The following is an 18281-nucleotide window of genomic DNA, read 5'->3' on the forward strand; positions in this document are numbered from 1 at the left end:
GGTCTGAATTTCCTGTCAGAACATCCCACATCCTCTCTGTGCCCCAGCTCACATGCACCCATCCCTATCACCTAGGTCTTTTCCTGTAACTGCATGTCTGATAAGCTAGAGTTCCTGCAAAAAGGAACAGTGTCCTGAGGCAATGACACAGCAGGGAGTCACCCTCAGCTTGAGACCATAGCATCTATAACATTCTTCAGGCCTCAGCCAAAAACAGCTTTGGTAGATCCAGCCTCCAGTTCCCCATGATGTTTCATCCCATTTTGCAGATGAGGAGACCAACATTAAAGAGTTTAAGGAGCTCCCCCAAAGTCACCCAACTAGAAAGGTTACTTAAACTTTCAAACAACTGTTGACAAGATCCTACACTGTAAACTTTCTTTTTAAAAAAATAGATTAAGGATTTCCTTGGCAGTTCAGTGGTTAATTCTCTATGCTTCCAATGCAGAGGGTCCGGGTTCAATCCATGGTTGGGGAACTAAGATCCCATGTTCTGTGCGGCCAAAAAATAAAATAAAAAGACAAGACAAACTTTAAAAAATAAAAATAGATTAGAATGTTTTTTTAATTGGATAAACTTTCTTTTAAACATTGAGATGCCATGAAATTTAGGGCATTGCTTGCTCAGGGACAGGAAGTAGGCAAAATGGTTGGAGGAGAATAATTTTGTGTATCTCTCCAGTTTACAAAGTTCAATCACATTCGATATCATTATCCCACCAGCCTTTGGGGTAAGCAGGGCAGGGACTATTTGTCTTATTTTACAGATGAGGAAACAGGCTCAGAGAAGACTGATGCAAGTCACAGGGCATGAAGGTGGAGGGGACTAAACTCAGAGCCTACTGGATCTCAAGGCTGCCAGTCCTGGAGGAACCTTGATGCCAGAAGATGGGGCTGCTTAAGAGCTGGAGAAGAAGAAACAAGTGCAGGGATATTAGGCCCTCAGAACAGGCTAGGTGCGGCACAGACAGTATCAGAAGGTGGGCTTTTTGTTCTGTACCTTGTTTTCCTCAGTGTTGATGCTGAGTGGGCATGTGTGAGGGAGCTTTCAGGACCCCTCTCCCTTAGGGCCTTCCCTGATTTTGGGGCCATCTCCTTGTAAACCCGAGGAAAAGGCAGATAAGAGCTAGAAGGAGAGAAATGAAGGAGAAAGAGGGATCCAGAAAACAGCCAAACAGGCACCCACACACACACACTTTTCATGGTGAGGACTGGCCGAATCAGGAGCAGGAGTCTAATGGCTGACTTTTGTCCTCCTGTTCACCTGTTTCACTCCTTCCAACCAGGCTGAGAGACCTTGGGTGGATGTCTGTCAAGTTAGCACCAGCTCCTGGGTCTCTGAGAAGCCAAACTTGGTCTTGTGTTTGTCAAACAGTTTGTGCAGAGCATAGATATAGACCACGTGGTATTTTGTCACAATCTCCTTGCTCAGGTTCTCAATCTTGGGCAGTGGTAGAGGCTTCCTGACTGCCAGGGAAGACGGAGAAGGGAAAGGGAAAGCATCAGAATGACTCATTCCTCAGAATAGGCCTCAGTCCTCAAGCCCGGGTTCTCCCCTTACTTCCCCCAGCCCTGCGCTCATCCTGGCCAGCTTCTCTGCCTCTGGACATGGCCAGAGCCAAGGTCCAGCCTTGGAACTGGATCCTGTGTCCCAGATGAGGCTGCCAGCAGAAGGGCCAACTCACCAATGGTGGTTACACGCCAATCGTAGGGCAGAAGGTCCCAGAGTTCCCCAGAAGTTCTCTCTTGTGTAGAAAGCACAAGGGTAGATGTGTACCATACTCTGGAATCACTTTTGGAAGTGATTAACGAAGCCCCCGGGAGTGAAAATCTGCTGATTGTAGAGTTCTGTCTCCCTAAAGGCATAGGCAGGGATTAGAGCCACCCTGCAGAGGAAAAGCATGTTCTCTGATGGCCAGAAAAGTAGGGACCCTGCTGAAAGCCAGACACGCTGACCACCAGTGGTCCCTGGTTCTCCCTGTAAGCTCCTCAGCCCCTAACCCAGCTGGGCCCAGGTCCAGGCTAAGTGGGAGGGCCTCGTGGTCTACCCCAAGCTGCCTCTGGGGGCAAAGTAGCAGCAAGCTAAGGGAAGCGAGTCCCAGACCCTCCTGTAAACCCACAAGGTCTGAAACACTGGAAGCTAAGACCCAAGGGCCTTTGTTTTTCTCTTTCTGACTTACTTCACTCTGTATGACAGACTCTACATCCATCCACCTCACTACAAATAACTCAACTTCGTTTCTTTTTATTGCTGAGTAATATTCCATTGTATATATGTGTCACATCTTTATCCATTCATCTGTTGATGGACACTTAGGTTGCTTCCATGTCCTGGTTATTATAAATAGAGCTGCAATGAACATTTTGGTACATGACTCTTTTTGAATTATGGTTTTCTCAGGGTATATGTCCAGTATTGGGATTGCTGGGTCGTATATATATATATGGAATCTAAGAAGAAAAAGAAAAAAAAAGGTCATGAAGAACCTAGGGGCAAGATGGGAATAAAGACGCAGACCTACTAGAGAATGGACTTGAGGATATGGGGAAGGGGAAGGGTAAGCTGTGACAAAGTGAGAGAGTGGCATGGACATATATAGACTACCAAACGTAAAATAGATAGCTAGTGGGAAGCAGCCGCATAGCACAGGGAGATCAGCTTGGTGGTTTGTGACCACCTAGAGGGGTAGGATAGGGAGGGTGGGAGGGAGGGAAGAGGGAAGAGATATGGGAATATATGTATATGTATAACTGATTCACTTTGTTATAAAGCAGAAACTAACACACCATTGTAATGCAATTATACTCCATTAAAGATGTTAAAAAAAAAAAAAAAAAGACCCAAGGGCCATTTCTTTTCAGTTTCTTCCCTTTAGCTCACACGGTAATTTTGGTTTTCTCTGAGATAGGGTTGCAGCCAGTCACTTTTCACGAAGGGACTGCCCCAGATGAGATGCTAGTCTGAGGCAGATCAGGTTCCGGGTTGGCCTGCTGGCCTTTCTTCAGAAGCAGAAATGCCTCTAGAACCTGACCCAGGCTCTACTCCACCACAGAAGTGGCTTTCCCCCTCCCTCTTTATATATCATTTCCTCAAAACCTCTTCCTCCTTCCCCACTGGGCTTTTGGAATCCCTCTCTCCAGTCTGGACCAGAAGTGTCCTTACCCATGCTGAAGAGTTGTGTGTACAAAGCCAGTGTGGTTCTTCAAGACCAAGGTGATAGATCCTGGAAGGCTGTATCTGCACTCAGCCAGGCAACTGACCACCACAATCAGCATGTTGTTTGTGCCTCTATGGGTAAACAGGAAGTCCATGGAGGACTGGCTCACAGAGCAGGGCCCTGGAGGGCAGAAAAAAAAAAAAAAAAGATAATTGGTGACCTCCCAAACCTCCTAACTTTCTTCCCTACCTCTTCAAAGGAGGGGAGAGTCTCACATAAGGCAGTTGAACCTATGATAGCTTTTCAGACCAGAGGGGATCACAGAATTGGCCTTATTCTCACCCATTCACCCAACACCTCTTTCTCGGGGAGCCATTTACTTCTTTGGCTTTACATCCTAGGAGCCAACTCACCTGTAGACATGACATATTCTCTGAGGAAAGGCCCCCAGAAAAAGGTCTCCAGTGTGAGGATATAAGGAGTCATGCCAGGAAAGATCTTGGAGAAGCCTGACTTCTCTGTGGCAAAGTGGCCAAAGCATGAGTGGGACATGAGCCCATGAGGATGGCAGGGGAGGATGTAGTTGAAGCTGGGGGCGAGGTCGTGAGTCTTCAAAAGCTTTGGAGAAACATAGAGTCAAGAGGGGTATAGCCAGGGGTATAGCCTCTTCTGGCCAGAGACCTAGAAAGGAAACGGCTGTCATAGCTGGCTGGCCATGCAGGTAGGGTAACATACAGCTCCAGGGAGCGTCATCCACATGGACCTCAATGTGAATGATGCCCATGACCCCCACCCTGGCCCAGCCGCTGCCACTGGAGTTGGGGCTGGGCCTGGGGCCAAAGTGGAGATCTGCAGCTCTTCACCTTGAGTGAGAAGTAATCGCAGTACTGTTTCCACACGCACCAGTGTCTTACGCAGGTAAACCGGCAGCCTCCTGAAAACAGAGCCAGTGTTGCTGAGCTTGGGACACCTCCCTTGTCTTCTTCAGAGCCCTTTAAGGCCTGCCTCAGGGTGCCCTCACCCCCTGTTGTTTCCTGCCCTATTAAGTAACACCTAGGCTAGGAATGAACATCTGGGCCAATTTAGGACAGGCCTAGCTCTCTGCTGTACTAGCCACCCCTCCCCTAGCCTACTTCAGTTCCTATCTGGGTCTCATTGGCACCTTGGAAAGACCCCGTCCCTTACCTTCTCCAGCCCAAACAAGGTCAGGCTGAAGGGCTGCCTGGAATTGACCACAGTATAAGAAGAAAAAGAAAGATCGTGTGGTGGGTGGCAATACAGCCCTCGCAGGGCCCTCACCTCACTCAGGGGTTTTCCAGTCAAAAGCCAGCCAGGTGAGCATGAGCAGAGTGACAGGCCAGTATGACATGAACACTACCAGGTAGAGGTTGACAAGGATCACACTGCTTACTGGAGGAAGCCCAGACCACAGTCAATGAACTGTGAGCAGTCTCTCACACTTGCCCACCCTCTGGGGCTCTGTCCACCCCAAGGTCACACACACCATCAACCTGGCTCACACAACACTCTTACCTCCTCACCCAGCACATGGCCTGTGTACCTGTGGCACCAGCATCCCCGCTCTGGTCTTGGGAACCTGTTTTAGGTCTAGAAGGCAAGGTGTTTTCCTCCCCCACTTTGCCCCATGCAGTTAGCCCTCTCCCGCCTGGACCTGCTCCAGCACCACTCTGGGCTGCATTCAATGACAGGGAGCCAGTGGTGGGTCACACTGATTTGGCCACCAGAGGTTGGGAGTCCTGGAAAGACAGAGCCAGGAATAGTCTTCCTCCAACTCACATTTCCCTCTCCACATCTCTGCGAGACATCAGTGGAGGGAATACCAGAGAAAGAGGATACCCAACTTCAGCCAGGTTTGGAGCACACGAGTTGGCAAACAAGAAACAAAGGAGAACCCACGCTGGGCTAGAATAAGGTATGGACTATGTTAAGCTCCAACAAGACAGGAACAATGTAGGTTAGAGGACAGACTTCATGGAGATGAGTCACAGGGAGCCATGTTCAGGATTCTTACTGGACTCAGTTTTTAAAACAGATGTGAATAAGACTGTGTGAGAGAAAGTGGGTCAAAAGAAAGTTTAGAAAAGACAGAAAATACTCCTAATTGAATGTGGCAGAATAAACACACATTTTTATCATGACTCCTTGTTACAGCCTCATGAAAATTACCACAAGGATGTATTAAAAGATAAAGATTCTGCAAGGAAAAAGGGAATCAGAGAGACGTCAACAGTGGGTGAGAGCTATCAACAAAATGTTTGCATGCTGGACAGTGGACAGAAGAGGGATTAACTGAGAACCAGAAAGTTGAAATGTAGTTACCTGCAAGGGGTATGCCCACAAGAGCAAGACTGTTTCTGCTGGAGAATCTAGGAAATACTCAGAATTTGGAACAACCAGGTGTCACAAAAAGCAGATGTGGGGCACAGGGCTTGATTGAAAGTCTATCAAAGAAGTAGTTAAGGCCACTCACTCACAGGCAAATTTTCCAGGTGGCGCGCGATGTCCAGCAGTTCCGTCAAGGCCTCAGGCTCCTCCTCAGAAGCTGCCATCCTGCAGGGCCAGTTCTGCACGGCTTTAGCGGCCGTTCTGAACCGACATGATGGGTCTACCACCTAGACTCTCTTGAACCTCGCAGAGGACGCTGGGAGTCAGGTCCCAGGGCCCCACAGCCTTATGGGAGTCGTAGTTTTTATCTCCCTCATCAGAAGTATGCCTGTGAGGGCGTCTCCTTCCTCGACTCTCAGCGTTCCTTGACTTTTTGGTCTGGCTCGCTTTTTGTTTTGACCCAGGTGCACAACAGATAATACAAAACCTTGTAAGATTCCACATATAAGAGAAATCATATGTTATCTGTATTTCCCCGTCTGACATATTTCAGTTGAGCATAATAATAACCCCTAGATTCATCCATATTTGTTGCAAATGCAAGATCTCATTCTTTTTTATAGGAGTTTGTATTGTAGATCACACAAGCCTTGATTCTGCCATTGAGAGCTCTGCATGGCACCTGACTCACCCAAAAGACTTAATGTCCTTCCCCAGTGGGTCTGGGCAAGATGGTGGAAGAGTAAGACGCGGAGATCACTTTCCTTCCCACAGATACATTAGAAATACATCTACACGTGGAACTGCTCCTACAGAACAACCACTGAACGCTGGCAGACGAGGTCAGACCTCCCAAAAGGCAAGAAATTCCCCACGTACTTGGGTAGGGCAAAAGAAAAAAGAAATAACAGAGACAAAAGAATAGGGACAGGACCTGCACTAGTGGGAGGGAGCTGTGAAGGAGGAAAGGTTTCCACACAGTAGGAAGCCCCTTCGTGGGCGGAGACTGAGGGTGGCAGAGGGGGGAAGCTTCAGAGCCATGGAGGAGAGCACAGTCACAGGACTGTGGAGGGCAAAGCGGAGAGATTCCCGCACAGAGGCTTGGTGCCGAGCAGCACTCATCAGCCCGAGAGGCTTGTCTGCTCACCCGCCGGGGTGGGCGGGGCCTGGGAACTGAGGCTCGGGCTTCGGTCTGATCGCAGGGAGAGGACTGGGGTTGGGGTTGGCGGCGTGAACACAGCCTGAAAGGGTTAGCGTACCACAGCTAGCTGGGAGAGAGTCCGGGAAAAAGTTTGAAGCTGCCAAAGAGGTAAGAGACTTTTTCTTGACTCTTTGTTTCATGGTGCGCAAGGAGAGGGGATTCAGATCGCCGCCTAAACGAGCTCCAGAGACAGGCACGAGCCGCGGCTGTCAGCGCGGACCCCAGAGACGGGCATGAGATGCTAAGGCTGCTGCTGCTGTCACCAAGAAGCCTGTGTGCTAGCACAGGTCACTATCCACACCGCCCCTCCCGGGAGCCTGTGCAGCCCGCCACTGCCAGGGTCCCGTGATCCAGGGACAGCTTCCCCGGGAGAACGCATGGTGCACCTCAGGCTACTGCAACGTCATGCTGGCCTCTGCGGCCTCAGGCTCGACCTGCATCCATACCCCTCCCTCCCCCAGGCCTGAGTGAGCCAGAGCTCCCGAAGCAGCTGCTCCTTTAACCCTGTTCTGTGTGAGCCAAGAACAGACGCCCTCAGACGACCTACATGCAGAGATGGGTCCAAATCCAAAGCTGAACCCCGGGAGCTGTGCGAACAAAGAAGAGAAAGGGAAATTTCTCCTAGCAGCCTCGGAAGCAGCAGATTAAAGCTCCACAAACAACTTGATGTACCTGCATCTGTTGGATACCTGAATAGACAATGAATCATCCCAAATTCAGGAGGTGGACTTTGGGAGCAGGATATATTAATTTTTCCCCTTTTCCTTTATTTGTGAGTGTATATGTATATGCTTCTGGGTGAGATCTTGTCTGTATAGCTTTGCTTTCACCATTTGTCTTAGGGTTCAGTCGTCCCTTTTTTATTATTTTTTATTTTTGTATTTTTTTTTTTTACTTAATAAATGTTTTCAAAATAATTTTTTCCTTATTTTCTATTTTTAAAAATTAAAAAAATATTTCTTAATAAGCTTTTTCATATTTTTTTATTTTAAAAAAATTAAAAAAAAATTTTCTGAATAAATTTCTTTCTTAATAATTTTTTTATTATTTTTACTATAAAAAAGTAATAAATTTATTGTAAAAAAATTTTTCTTAATAAATATTTTCTTCATAATTTTTTCTTTATTTTTATTATAATAGTTTTATTTTATTTTATTTTATTTTATTTTATCCTCTTTCTTTCTTTCTTTCTATTTTTTCTCCCTTTTATTCTGAGCCGTGTGGATGAAAGGCTCTTGGTGCTCCAGCCAGACATCAGGGCTGTGTCTCTGAGGTGGGAGAGCCAACTTCAGGGCACTGGGCCACAAGAGACCTCCCAGCTCCACATAATACCAAACGGTGAGAATCTCTCAGAGATCTCAATCTCAACATCAAGACCCAGCTTCACTCAATGACCAGCAAGCTACAGTGCTGGACACCCTATGCCAAACAACTAGCAAGACAGGAACACAGCCCCATCCATTAGCAGAGAGGCTGCCTAAAATCATAATAAGGCCACAGACACCCCAAAACACACCACCAGAGGTGGACGTGCCCACCAGAAAGACAAGATCCAGCCTCATCCACCAGAACACAGGCACTAGTCCCCTCCACCAGGAAGCCTACACAATTCACTGAACCAACCTTAGCCACTGGGGACAGATACCAAAAACAACAGGAACTATGAACCAGCAGTCTGCGAAAAGGAGACCCCAAACAAAGTAAGATAAGCAAAATGAGAAGACAGAAAAACACACAGCAGATGAAGGAGCAGGGTCAAAACACACCACACCTAACAAATGAAGAGGAAATAGGCAGTCTACCTGAAAAAGAATTCAGAATAATGATAGTAAAGATGATTCAAAATCTTGGAAATAGAATAGACAAAACGCAAGAAACATTTAACAAGCACGTAGAAGAACTAAACAAAAACCAAGTAATGATGAAAAACACAATAAATGAAATTAAAAATACTCGAGACGGGGTCAATAGCAGAATAACTGACACAGAAGAACAGATAAGTGACCTGGAAGATAAAATAGTGGAAATAACTACTGCAGAGCACAATAAAGAAACAAGAATGAAAAGAACTGAGGACAGTCTCAGAAACCACTGGGACAACATTAAACACACCAACATTCGAATTATAGGGGTCCCAGAAGAAGAAGAGAAAAAGAAAGGGACAGAGAAAATATTTGAAGAGATTATCCTTGAAAACTTCCCTAATATGGGAAAGGAAATAGCTAATCAAGTCCAGGAAGCACAGAGACTCCAAAAGAGGATAAATCCAAGTAGAAACATGCCAAGACACATATTAATTAAACTATCAAAAATTAAATATAAAGAAAACATATTAAAAGCAGTAAGGGAAAAACAACCAATAACACACAAGGGAATCCCCATAAGGTTAACAGCTGATCTTTCAGCAGAAACTCTGCAAGCCAGAAGGGACTGGCAGGATATACTTAAAGTGATGAAGGAGAAAATCCTACAACCAAGATTACTCTAACCAGCAAGGATCTAATTCAGATTTGATGGAGAAATTAAAACATTTACACACAAACAAAAGCTGAGAGACTTCAGCACCACCAAACCAGCCTTACAACAAACGCTAAAGGAACTTCTCTAGGCAAGAAACACAAGAGAAGGAAAACACCTGCAATAACAAACCCATAACATTTAACAAAATGGTAATAGGAACATACATAACGATAATTACCTTAAATGTAAATGGATTAATTGCTCTCACCAAAAGACACAGACTGGCTGAATGGATACAAAAACAAGACCCATATATATGCTGTCTACAAGAGACCCACTTCAGACCTAGAGACACATACAGACTGAAAGTGAGGGGATGGAAAAAGATATTCCATGCAAATGGAAATCAAAAGAAAGCTGGAGTAGCAATTCACATATCAGACAAAATAGACTTTAAAATAAAGACTATTACAAGAGACAAAGAAGGACACTAAATAATGATCAAGAGATCAATCCAAGCAGAAGGTATAACAATTGTAAATATTTATACACCCAACATAGGAGCACCTCAATACATAAGGCAAATACTAACAGCCATAAAAGGGGAAATCGACAGTAACACAATCATAGTATGGGACTTTAACACCCCACTTTCACCAATGGACAGATCATCCAAAATGAAAATAAATAAGGAAACACAAGCTCTAAATGATACATTAAACAAGATGGACTTAATTGATATTTATAGTATGGTCCACCCAAAAACAACAGAATACACATTTTTCTCAAGTTCCCATGGAACATTCTCCAGGATAGATCATATCTTGGGTCACAAATCAAGCCTTGGTAAATTTAAGAAAATTGAAATCATATCAAGTATCTTTTCCGACCACAACGCTATGAGACTAGATATCAATTACAGGAAAAGATCTGTAAAAAATACAAACACATGGAGACTACACAATACACTATTAATAACGAAGTGATCACTGAAGAAATCAAAGGGGAAATCAAAAAATACCTAGAAACAAATGACAATGGAGACACGACGACCCAAAACCTATGGGATGCAGCAAAAGCAGTTCTAAGAGGGAAGTTTAGAGCAATAAAAGCCTACATCATGAAACAGGAAACATCTCGAATAAACAACCTAACCTTGCACCTAAAGCAATTAGAGAAAGAAGAACAAAAATTCCCCAAAGCTAGCAGAAGGAAAGAAATCATAAAGATCAGATCAGAAATAAATGAAAAAGACATGAAGGAGACAATAACAAAGATCAATATAACTAAAAGCTTGTTCTTTGAGAAAATAAACACAATTGATAAACCATTAGCCAGACTCGTCAAGAGAAAAAGAGAGAAGACTCAAATCAATAGAATTAGAAATGAAAAACGAGAAGTTATTACTGACACTGCAGCAATACAAATGATCATGAGAGATTACTACAAGCAACTCTTTGCCAATAAAATGGACAACCTGGAAGAAATGGACAGATTCTTAGAAATGCACAAACTGCCGAGACTGAACCAGGAAGAAATAGAAAAATATGAACAGACCAATCACAGGCACTGAAATTGAAACTGTGATTAAAAATCTTCCAACAAACAAAAGCCCAGGACCAGATGGCTTCACAGTCGAATTCTATCAAACAACTAGGGAAGAGTTAACACCTATCCTTCTCAAACTCTTCCAAAATATTGCAGAGGGAGGAACACTCTCCAACTCATTCTACGAGGCCACCATCACCCTGATACCAAAACCAGACAAAGATGTCACAAAGAAAGAAAACTACAGGCCAATATCACTGATGAACATAGATGCAAAAATCCTCAACAAAATACAGCAAACATAATCCAACAACACATTAAAAGGATCATACACCATGATCAAATGGGTTTTTTTCCAGGAATGCAAGGATTCTTTATTATATGCAAATCAATCAACGTGATACATCATATTAACAAATTAAAGGGGAAAAACCATATGATCATCTCAATAGATTCTGAGAAAGCTTTTGACAAAATTCAACACTCATTTATGATAAAAGCCCTGCAGAAAGTAGGCATAGAGGGAACTTTCCTCAACATAATAAAGGCCATATATGACAAACCCACAGCCAACATTGTCCTCAATGGTGAAAAACTGAAACCATTTCCACTAAGATCAGGAACAAGACAAGGCTGCCCACTCTCACCACTATTATTCAACATAGTTTTGGAAGTGTTAGCCACAGCAATCGGAGAAGAAAAATAAATAAAAGGAATCCAAATCGGAAAAGAAGAAGTAAAGCTGTCACTGTTGGCAGATGACATGATCCTATACATAGAGAATCCTAAAGATGCTACCAGAAAACTACTAGAGCTAATCAATGAATTTGGTAAAGTTGCAGGATACAAAATTAATGCACAGAAATCTCTGGCATTCCTATACACTAATGATGAAAAATCTGAAAGTGAATATAAGAAAACACTCCCGTTTACCATTGCAACAAAAAGAATAAAATATCTAGGAATAAACCTACCTTAGGAGACAAAAGACCTGTATGCAGAAAATTATAAGACACTGATGAAAGAAATTAAAGATGATACAAATAGATGGAGAGATGTACCATGTTCTTGGATTGGAAGAATCAACATAGTGAAAATGACTCTACTACCCAAAACAATCTACAGATTCAATACAATCCCTATCAAACTACCACTGGCATTTTTCACAGAAGTAGAACAAAAAATTTCACAATTTGTATGGAAACACAAAAGACCCCGAATAGCCAAAGCAATCTTGAGAACGATAAATGGAGCTGGAGGAATCAGGCTCCCTGACTTCAGACTATATAACATAGCTTCAGTAATCCAGACAGTTTGGTACTGGTACAAAAACAGAAACATAGATCAATGGAACAGGATAGAAAGCCCAGAGATAAACCCATACACATATGGTCACCTTATCTTTGATAAAGGAGGCAAGCATATACAGTGGAGAAAAGACAGCCTCTTCTATAAGTGGTGCTGGGAAACTGGACTGGTACATGTAAAAGTATGAAAATAGAACACTCCCTGATACCATGTACAAAAAGAAACTCAAAATGGATTAAAGACCTAAGTGTAAGGCCAGACACTATCAAACTCTTAGAGGAAAACATAGGCAGAACACTCTATGACATAAATCACAGCAAGATCCTTTTTGACCCAGTTCCTAGAGAAATGGAAATAAAAACACATATAAACAAATGGGACCTAAAGAAACTTAAAAGCTTTTGCACAGCAAAGGATACCTAAACAAGACCAAAAGACAACCCTCAGAATGGGAGAAAATATTTACAAATGAAGCAACTGACAAAGGATTAATCTGCAAGATTTAAATGCAGCTCATGCAGCTCAATAACAAAAAAACAAACAACCCAATCCAAAAATAAGCAGAAGACCTAAATAAGCATTTCTCCAAAGAAGATATACAGATTGGCAACAGACACAAGAAAGAATGGTCAACATCATCAATCATTAGAGAATTGCAAATCAAAACTACAATGAGATATCATCTCACACCGGTCAGAATGGCCATCATCAAAAAATCTAGAAACAATAAATGCTGGAGAGGGTGTGGAGAAAAGGGAACACTCTTGCATTGTTGGTGGGAATGTAAATTGATACAGCCACTATGGAGAACAGTATGAAGGTTCCTTAAAAAACTAAAAATAGAACTACCATACGACCCAGCAATCCCACTACTGGACATATACCCTGAGAAAACCATAATTCAAAAAGAGTCATGTACCAAAATGTTCATGGCAGCTCTATTTACAATAGACAGGACATGGAAGCAACCTAAATGTCCATCGACAGATGAATAGATAAAGAAGATGTGGCACATATATACAATGGAATATTACTCAGCCATAAAAAGAAATGAAATGGAGGTATTTGTACTGAGGTGGATGGAGTTAGAGTCTGTCATACAGAGTGAAGTAAGTCAGAAAGAGAAAAACACATACAGTATGCTAACACATATATATGGAATCTAAGGGGAAAAAAAAAAGAGGTCATGAAGAACTTAATGGCAAGATGGGAATAAAGACAAAGACCTAGTAGAGAATGGACTTGAGGATATGAGTAGGGGGAAGGGTAAGGTATGACAGGGTGAAAGAGTGGCATGGACATATATACACTACCAAATGTAAAATAGATAGCTAGTGGGAAGCAGCCGCATAGCACAGGGAGATCAGCTCGGTGCTTTGTGAACACCTAGAGGGGTGGGATAGGGAGGGTGGGAGGGAGGGAGATGCAAGAAGGAAGAGATATGGGAACATATGTATATGTATAACTGATTCACTTTGTTATAAAGCAGAAACTAACACACCATTGTAAAGCAATTATACTCTAATAAAGATGTTTAGAAATAAATAAATAAATAAATAAATAAATAAAATAAATAAAAGAAGTAGTTAAAACCCCAGACCCCTTTCCTTCCGCTACACAGCTGGGCGATGGGAGGATAATTCTCTGAAAAACTGAACCAAAGAGACACTAGACTCAGATACTTACACTGCACATAGCTAAGATATTCTATATGCATCCAAATTTTTAACTTAAGTATGAATAGAGAAAAAAGACAATCTCGGATATATAGTCCCAGAAGGTTTGTCTCCCACGTTCCGTTCTCAGGAAACGACTGGAGGATGTGCTCACCAAAATGAGGGAGTAAAGCAAGACAGGATGGCATGGGATTCAGGTAAAGAAATCCAACAAAGGAAAGAAGTGAGCAGGGCCAGGACTAAGGTGAAGAGAGCAAGGTGCCTAGGGCACAAAATTCAAGGAGACATTCACTCTCAGGGTCAGACAATTACTGATCCAACCCTTGTACAACACTGGAAATGAATACCTTCTTAAGTTGTGCACCCAAGGTGCCTCACGGGCCCTGGAGGTGACAGTGGTGCATGAGACCAGACTGTAACAGGAGGATACTGGGCTCCAGCACCTGAACCCTCAGTCTCGCCTCCCCTCTTTCTCTCTCCCACATCTTCTGATCATCAAGTCCTTCTAAGTCTACTCCAATTTCTTGAATCTCTGCTCTTCTCCCCTTCACAATTACTTCTGAGCTGGCTGAAATCACCACAATCTCTGACCTGAACTAGAGCAAGAGCTTCGTCCTATAATCAGTTTGCTACCCAGAACTAACTTTAGTGATCTCTCAAAAACACCAATCTGATGCCATTGCCCTTTGCCCAACCCAGTCATGGCTCCACATGGAAAAAGTCCAAACACTTTTCCATGGTTGACAATGCCCTACACAATCTGTCCCCTGCCTTTTTTGCCAGTCTCCTCTGTCTTCTTTCTCCCGTTCATTCATTCATTCATTCATTCATTCACTATGCATTGAGTGTCAGTTCTGTGCCTCTTACCCCCTCATCCCACTTAACCACTGGTTACTTCTTGAATGCTTTATGCTCTCCCCTTATCCCAGCCTTCTCAGCTGTTGCCCAGTCTCTACCTTGAACATTCTTCCTTCTTCATTTATTTGTTATTTGTCCTCTAAGAGTGAACTCAAATTTAATAGAAAAATGGACAAAAGTCATGAATGGGCCCTTAACAGAAAAAGAAATACTAATTGCTGATAAATACATGAAAAGATCTCAACCTCATAATTAATGAAGTTCAGAATAAGGTTCATTGTTGTTTACACCTGCCATTCTGATGGTGGCAGAAAGGAGTGTGCATGAGACCTCTGTTCTCTTTCCTGCCAACTTGGTGGTCATCTCTGAAGCCACATTTTGCAGCATCACAGTTTGGCGGGGCCTCCATCAGCCTGAACGTTTGTGTCCACGGAAAGCAGAGATTCCTACCATCCTGTGTTGGTTGTTTAACATGAACAAGAAATAAGCATTTGTTGAGTTAAGCCGCTGAGTTCTCCACGTTACTTGGTTACCACAGCGTACAATGGCCAGGCCAGTTAATATACTCTCACACGCTCTTCTTACAAATGAAGAAAACAAGACTCAGAGAAAATCAATAACCTGCTAAAGGAACACAGATAGTAAGGAGTAGAGCTGGGATTTGAACACTGGCAGTCTGGCTCAAAGACTGTGTTTTTAACATCCATATTTCTCTGCCCCTCGGCTATATGTGTATGTTCATGCACACGCATGCATGTGGTGAAATATATATATTTTTATATCCATAATCTCTGGCTACATACACACAAACTGTTAACAGTGGTTACCTTTGAGGAGCAACATTCTGGACAAGACTGAGGAAGGGGAACTACCAGTGTAAAAGCTCCATCCCCTGAGGTGGGCCTGGCCTGGGGTGGCCGTTCATAATGGTCATACTTCTCCCTCAACGCAGTGTCAGCTCCTAGGCCTTAGGGACTCTGCTCTCTCATGGTAACATGGTGGCAGTGAGGGGAGGCGGTGGTAATGAGGCAAGTCTGTGGAGATAGGACAAGAACTCAAGAAAGGGGACTCAGCTCTCACTGAGGAGAGGGCCCCAAGGCCTGGGCTGCATGGAGAGAAAGAGCAGAGGACCAGCTGGGGCCCTGGTCCTCAGCAAGAGGCCATTCGGAGCTGATCTTTTTCCCCTTTCAGTTGAGAATGTTTATATACGCAGAAGGCCTGGCTTCCTCCTTCTTCTCTGGCCTAACATGCACTCTAGGGCCACGTCCACACCCAGCCTCCCAAACAGCAGTAAGTAAGGAGATGCAGGAGCTAGGGACAGGAGCTCATAGGTCAGAAGCAAGCCCTTGTGGATTCAGCTCCCAGGCCAGCTCCTCCACTTGTTAGCTGTGAGATCTTGGATGGCCCACTTATACTGCATGTACCTCAACTTCCTCATCTGTACGATGGAGATGATTAGGCATGTCAGGTGCTTAGAACAGTGGCATGAAAAAAAAGTGCAATAGGTGTTAGCTAATACTATATGAGTGCAAGTTATCATTATGTATGTGTGTAGTTATCAGTGTGTATTATTATGCATAATAATAGCTTCTACCTCATAAGGTTGGCAGGAGGCTAAAATGAAACCATAGGTATGAAAATGCCTGGCACAAGGTAAGTAGCTGGTACATATGGATTCCTTTCTCCTGGTCTCTTTCAGCTCTGATTGCCCATAATTCCTAGGTTAACACTGCTCTTTTTAGCATTCGGACATCCTGATACACACCCTAGGCAGGTATCTGGGCCCCCAATCCCTGTTCTCCAGCCCACTCTCCCTATTGACTGGCAAGTCCCAGGCTCCCAGGGCCCACTTGCATTCTTCCTTCCCAGATATCTTCCAAATTCATTTAGTTCATGACCCTGTCTCCAGACAAGTACTCACCTAAACCACTTAAAAAATGAAAATTTTGTTCCAGCCCCCCCCCCCATAGGGATGGTTTGCTTCAGCACCTACAGTACCATAGCCAGCATCTAAGGAACTTCCACAAAGCATCTGTGGTGTGGATAGAGGGGAAAATGTATGGGTAAATGGATGAATTCTTTTGGACAAGAGGTTTTCAGAGCTCCCTCTGCCACCAGGACAACTGTCTCACACAGATGGTCTGCTCAGGTCCCCAGGGTTGCAGCTAAACCCATTTCCTTGGCAGGCTTCAGTGGAACTGCTCCTCATCTTCCCCAGACATGCCCTCCAGGCCCCACTGACGACCCAGGAGGGCTCACTACACACATTGGCCACAGGGCTGGCTCATGCACACGTGCACACACATTCCTGCACAGGCAGGCACCCATACCCACAGGCACACTCACAGATTCCACGCAGACCATGCCCAAGCACGTCAGGCTAGAGGCCCGGGTGGCCAACTGTCCTGCTTTGCCTGAGATAACCCAGATTTCAGCATCGAGAGTCCCGCTAAACCCTATAAGCCCTCAGTCCCAGGCAAACCAGGAGTTTTGGTCACCCTGCCAAAGGCCAAAGACTCACCAATAACCAAGGCGCTGAGGGCCCACTGGAAAAGAGCAAAGACCTCCAGGGCAGTCTTGAGGTCCTTCTTGGAGGGCAAGGGCATTATGCCCAGGGTCCTGGTGGTTACTGGTAAGTGCAGTTGGGCTGGCCAGCCCCAACTGCTCAGGGGCTGGTGGGGTTTCCTCCCTTTGTGCTTTCTTCTTCAGCCCCTGCCTAGTCTCCACCCCCTAACCTTCCTTCCCCCCACCAAAGGACCACAGGACTACATGCTGCGTCTGCTTGTCCAGTTCCTTCCAGCCATCTACCTACCTGCACTTAACCCACCTGGGAATGGCGGAATGGCCTAGGCTGTGATTGTGACATCCTCTTGCACACTTGTGCAGAGAAGTGTAGATGGAGCTCTGGTGTGGGAAGTGAGTGGAGGTGAGGGTGGGGCTGCTGAGAGGTCTCCAGAGCCAGTGTGGATGGGGTGAGAGGGGACAGGGAGGAGCCCAGGGCACACATGGCACCCGGAGCCTACATTTTGGTTTATGAGCCCTAGCTGTCTATGGTCTTTTGGTGACAACGTGATTGGAGAAGAGGAGGTCACAGGTGGGGCGCGGAGGAGCAGAAGTCTGGAGCTGAGTGACTGAGAGGAGCTGAGGAGGTGAAGTCAGAGAGCTTGGCAGGGCCAGAGGGTGTAAGGCCTTGGCCTTCTCCTCTGACTGAAATGGGGAGTCAGTGTGGGGTTTTGAGCAGAAAAAGGAAAGGATCGCCTTCTGGTTTTAAAGGGCCAGGGAAGAAGAAGGAGCCTTTTGAGGAAGTTTGGCAATAATCCATGCAGACATGACGGTGGCTCAGGGCAGACTGGCGGGAGTCAGGATGGTGGGAAACTGTTGGATTCTGGGTGTCTCCTCTGACACAGAGGCCCCACGTAAACATTGTCCTCTCAGAGGCTCAGAGGCCTCTACAGGGGAGCCTCGCTGGTAAGCAGCCACCATGCGCTCCGCCTTGGCCTGCAAACCTTCCTTGATTTCAGTTTCGTCCCATCCAGTCCTTCAGGAAATGTGTGGAGAGTGTTGGGTGCTGCTCACTTGCTTGGGTGGAATGGTGGTGAAGGGGCTGCTGGGAAGGGAGGCTGAAAAGGGCAACAGAGACAATCTCCGAGTCAGGACATGGGAATGAGGAGTTTGGGCTTAATCCTGGGGGCCCGGACGAGGTGCCATCAGCTTCTGACCAGGGAT

General features: G+C 44.8%; 1 pseudogene; it reads right to left on the reverse strand.

Moving 5' to 3' along the window:
- Positions 1 to 1312: 1312 nt before the first annotated feature.
- Positions 1313 to 17161, reverse strand: LOC137757627 (acyl-CoA wax alcohol acyltransferase 2-like; annotated as a pseudogene).
- Between the last annotated feature and the right edge of the window lie 1120 nt (positions 17162 to 18281).

This window comes from Eschrichtius robustus, chromosome Y (assembly GCF_028021215.1).
Source record: "Eschrichtius robustus isolate mEscRob2 chromosome Y, mEscRob2.pri, whole genome shotgun sequence".
NCBI classification, from domain to species: Eukaryota; Metazoa; Chordata; class Mammalia; order Artiodactyla; family Eschrichtiidae; genus Eschrichtius; species Eschrichtius robustus.